This window comes from Alosa sapidissima, chromosome 23 (assembly GCF_018492685.1).
Source record: "Alosa sapidissima isolate fAloSap1 chromosome 23, fAloSap1.pri, whole genome shotgun sequence".
NCBI lineage: Eukaryota > Metazoa > Chordata > Actinopteri > Clupeiformes > Clupeidae > Alosa > Alosa sapidissima.
This window is the reverse complement of record NC_055979.1, coordinates 17,911,400-17,917,009: the sequence shown is the minus strand read 5'-3', so window position 1 is coordinate 17,917,009 and position 5,610 is coordinate 17,911,400.

Below are 5,610 nucleotides of genomic sequence, written 5' to 3'. Positions count from 1 at the left end.
GAGAGAGAGAGAGAGATGGTGTTGACAGGTTCTGCCATAGACGGGTTGGCATCAGTGTACACTAGTTGTGCCCACATAGAGCGGTTGCCTGGCCTGAACCCCGACTCGAGTCCCTTTCTCTACTGTAGCTCTGTTCCATGTGAACCTGATGACGCAGGCACCCACAGGCATAGACACCGAAGACAAGGTGTGTGTGTGTGTGTGTGAGGTAGGGTGATGTAGGATGTGTGTGTGTGTGAGGGAGAGGGATGCAATGTGTGTGTGTGTGAGGGAGAGGGATGCAATGTGTGTGTGTGTGTGTGTGTGTGTGTGTGTGTGTGTGTGTGTGTGTGTGTGTGTGTGTGTGTGTGAGGGGGGAAATGTCTTTCCACTCTCTCTCTCTCTCTGAGTGGCGGCTCCCATAAAAGCTTGTACTGTGCTGTGCTGTGGTGCAGATGCTGACACTGTGCCCGTCGGGTTCGGACCGGGCTGGGCCAGGCGGCCGGGCGGCGGCTCTTTAATAAGCACTCGACAGCAGGAATGCCTTTGATGGCGCCTCCATTAACAGCGCTGCTCATTCCACCATTCTGCTGACATTTCCTGCAGTCAAAGAAGCAAGCCAAGGCCCTAATCCAAACAGCCTGCCTGCCTTCCTCTCCCTCCTCCTCCTCCTCCTCCTCACCCTCCTCCTCTTCTCGCTCTCCCACCACCTTTCGTCCTCCATCACCTCTTTTTCTTCCACTTCTTCTTCCTCCTCCTCTTCGTCTACCTCCCCTTCCAATTGCTCTTTCTGCCAGGGTGAACTGAAGGATACACTCTCTCTACCTCTCACTCAAAATCACTATGAGTCACACACACACACACACACACACACACACACACACCTACACAGAGACAGCCGTTCTTCTTGCTAGAGGTACAGGCAGGAAAACCTCTGCTCAACCCTCCACCTCCAAGACAAGCCATTCCCTGACCCCAGCCAAGGTTCGATGGACTATTGTTTTCCCTTTTCATGGAGAAGTGTGGTCATCAAAGCAGGAGTGGAGTGGCTGGCCAGTAAGAGTGATGACTCTATTGTTCGCCCCACTGCTGCAGAGCAACACCCACAGACAGGCCGGCTCTGGCTAGTGTAACCTCTGGCACAGACACTGGGCGCGGGGGTTCGGCACACACAACAGGGTTTGTTATGTTATTGTAGTTACACGTGGAGCATAAACATGTCTACGCTTGTGAACTTCAGTGAAAAACATAGACACACACACACACACATAAAATCTCTCTCACTCTTACTCACACACACACACACACATACTGTACACACACACAAACACACACACACACACACACACACACACACACACACACACACACACACACACACACACACACACACACAGAGTCAGCAATCCTCAGAGAGAGATTAGAGAAGTCCTTTGGTCATCCTGCCTGCAGCCATTGGGCTCCGGTTACCAGATAGGAAAAATCAAGACTCTCTCTCATGACTCCCTCAGGGGAATGTCTCCTGGGAATGTCAATCAGGCTGTGTGATTTACGTCTAGACCTGGACATGGTGTCAGCAGGTCTCCTCAACACCAAGGACACATTTCCATGGACAAAGCCCAAGCTCATCAGGGCTTTCTCTCTCACTGATGGACACTGTGTGGTGAGAGACCTGGGTCTGAACCCCCGACAGCTCAACAAACCATTTGTATTCCTATCATGCCTGATGTACGGACGGATCTTAAAGGACAAAGCCTCACATCTGTCACACATACACACACACACACACACACACACACCTCCAACACACACACACACAGACAAAGACACACAGCACAGACACAGACACACACCTCCAACACACACACACACAGACAAAGACACACAGCACAGACACACACCTCCAACACACACACACAGACAAAGACACAGCATGGACACACACACACACAGACACACACACAGAGAGACGGCAGGAACATCTGTACCATGTCAGGATGCCCACGGAGGATCTGAGAGTGAGTGAGTGTGAAAGATGGCTCCGCCAGTCAGCGTGTATTCCTCTCACACCATTCCCCATTTAAGCACGACTATTTTACGCTCGGTCATTCATCAACGCAGCGCTCATTTTCCCGTGTTGTCAGAGACCTTCCCCAGCGGTCCGACTCCTCGAGAGGAACAAGTTCTGTGATCGGAGAGCAAGGTCCTCTGAAGACGTTTCTCTCGGCACCGTGCTAAATGTGTGTGCTAAACCTGTGCTCATCCTTATCATTTTGCCTGCCATCCTTGACAGCTGTATTTATGGGGGTTGCCAGGTGAGATCTTATTCCTCCAGGCTATCAGACCCATCCTCCACCTCAGCACGACTTGACAAATGGCTCTGTTCTGTTGAAGACTCATTCTGGTTGGAAGTGAAGGAGGACTGAATGCCACTTTCTCCATTTTTCAGAAATGGCTCAAAGGCATATCGCTTTTTTTTTCAAACCAGCTTCATCTTTGGAATAGTGAAATCACTGTCTCCGTGCTAAAGAGAGAAGCTGGTGAAGTGATTATGATGTATTTTACATGGCTGTGTCAGACAATAGCATAGCAACCAATTACAAAGGAAAACTTCAAAGAGACCTTGATGTTTATTTCATGTATGGTACCACATGGTCTCTGTCATCATTCACACACACGGGGTTGCGTTGGCTATATTCAATCAGTTACAGGGAAGATGAAAAAGCAACCTTAACAGTGTCATAATAAATCCCAAAATGTTCACTCTATGTTTTGTCTCCATGCTAGATTTTTAGCAGCATCAGAAGATTTGGGTTGGGAGGTTGCTTTGACTAAAGCTTTGAAAATGAGCTATTCTTTTCAGCACCTCTTAAATCTGTGAATCATTACTCACTTATCTGACAGTGTCAGATCAGATCAGACAATCTCCAAATCATTTTCCACAGCTCAAACATGTAGGATTAATTTAAGACAGTCGAGGTGGGGGTGGGGGGGGGGGTCAAGCGATAATATTTTCCTCTGTCTGTATGATTATGATTAAGAGCAAAACTTGGCTGCTGTAAGCTGCCCAAAACGGACACCATGTCGGCCGGCAGATCATACCCCCCCCCCCTCTCTCCCTTTCTCTCTCTCTCTCTTCCTCTCTCTCCCTCTCTCTCTCTCTCTCTCCCTCTTTCTCCCTCTCTCTCTCTCTGTTTTCACTCTCCCAATCTTTTAATGGCCCGGGCATCTGAGAGAAAATGCCCAGTATTAGATTCCATGGATGGCTGTGTTTCTTGGATCCAGTCCAGCGGCCCCAGTGGTTCTTTTATGGTGTCTACTCAGCCTCGACATCTGCCCACGACACAGTAAACTCACAGCGGGAATACGCCTCATTTCCCCCACACCGTCTCCCAGAGGTGAGATGAGTGACTCAATATTATTTCAAATTAAAGTCCAAGACAAAATTCTGCTTGCTTGGCATGTAAAGTAAACACCTTTAAACCGTTCCTGCCCATGTTTTTGTTATTGTAACCTTAAATACCCGAGGGCCAAACCTCGAATATCATCTACATCTCATAAAAACGCAACTGAATAAACACTCGGAACATTCAAATATGGAATATTTGATGGAAAGAATGCCCATCTTGAGGGTTCTAAAGCCACCCTCTCTCAACCCTCAACCAGACATTCTTAGAATTATTGCTCTTATTTTCAGCACAGCAGAAAGATGCTTTTAGGCAAATAAAGAGGCTTTCTCTGAAGTCCCAGAAATGAGCAGCGATTGATCGCTTTGCCAAAGGGTGTTAGGGTGAAAAACACACTCTCCGCTAATGGACTGATAACGCAAACACACTATGGACATTTTAAAATGGACCGAACCGTACACCCCCCAATCGCATATAAAAAAGCTACTTAAAGCACCATTCATTTATTATAACATTACATAATGCTTCCATGAACTGAAAAGAGATGAATTTCTCAAATGTTGTGAAACTTGGTGCGCCACCACCACACATTTCAGCTACTCTCAAGCTGCACACATTGACTTTCATGGGTTCTTTCATAAGATTCTGTTCCGCAACAATTGAAGGTTCTAAAATTCTATGTTTAATTCAATGAACCCAGATATTCTTTAGAACGTTCATTTTCCAACATTCCTGTCACACCGGTGTGACGGTACACCTTTAAGGGTTAACTGGGGACTCGCAGGGTTCGCTTGGGTCACCACAAGCAGGTTGGTGTTTGATGGGGGGAGCACCTGGTTGGCATTGAATGTGAGCAATGCCAGGAATACCCATGAGACGCTCCACCATCGGGTTCATGCCTACGGCGCTGGTGCCTACTGTGCTTGGCATCCCCTGTAAAACAGCCAGTGTTATTTTTCCATGTGTCTTCAGAGGCCTTGATGGTGGTGGTGTTGTTGTTATTATTATCATTACTGAGGCCCCAGGCGAGGGCCTCTTCAAAGAGAAGACCAGATTCAGTTGCTGGATAGAGCACTATATACATGTTCCAGGGCAGATTCAGATGATGGATAGAGTACTATTATACATGTTCCAGGGCATATTCAGCTGTTGGATAGAGATATACTATAAGACTCAACTATATAACTACCGGTATATAACACTAAACACATAATTCTTCAGTTCACAGGTTGCCTGCAGAATGCCTTAATCCAAAACATATTACCGTGCAGATAAGGCATGCCTAAAATATTAGTCTTTGATGTAGTCTGATTATCAATCCCCTTGACAATAACGATTAGTATGTCATGTCATATGAATTTACTAATAGATCCTGAGATAGCATTACTCGTGTAATAAATATTTAGTTACACCCGTACAGCAGCTATGTGTGAAAAGCTCTGGTCTAATCACAGCAAGATTCATCCTTAAGTTTGCTGTTGTTTGGACCCTCAAAAAACTGTAAATTCTACAAGAAATATGAGTATTTTGGATAAAAACATAAAGTCTACGATAAGGCATCTAAATAGTATCAGATGTGCTATATCCTCTCAATGTAACTTTAACAATGTAAAAGGTTTAACTGCTCAACATGAAACTGCATCAACAGTTTATCTTTTTCTACAAGAGAGAGTCCTAAACATTATCACAACACATGGAGGACACATGGGCAGCTGTTTGTCAGTAAACATTTGTCTTATAAGCCAAAAATGCTTGTGGCCAATTAAGAAAATCATGATGCTCGTTTAGGATGAAAGATCAAGAAGTCGGTAGCTTGCAGCATGCAAACGCGCTCTCTGTTGTCCTGCTGCGAGTGAGCGAGTAAATGTTAATGTGGTTGTGTGTGTTGTGTGTGCTTGGCGGTGGTGTGTGCATATATATATATATATATATACACCAACTGATAGGTGGTCTCCTCCATCATGACTGCACCAGATGACTGCTTACACGTGTGTGTGTGTGTGTGTGTGTGTGTGTGTGTGTGTGTGTGTGTATGTGTGTGTATGTGTGTGTGTGTGTGTGTGTGTATGTGTGTGTATGGGTGGGTGTGTGTGTATGTGTGTGAGTGGATGGGTGTGTGTGCGTGGCATGTGCATGTGTGTGTGTGTGTATGGGTGTGTGCGTGTGTATGTGTGCGTGTGTGTGTATGTGTGTGCGTGAACGTGTGCATGTGTGTGTGTGTGTG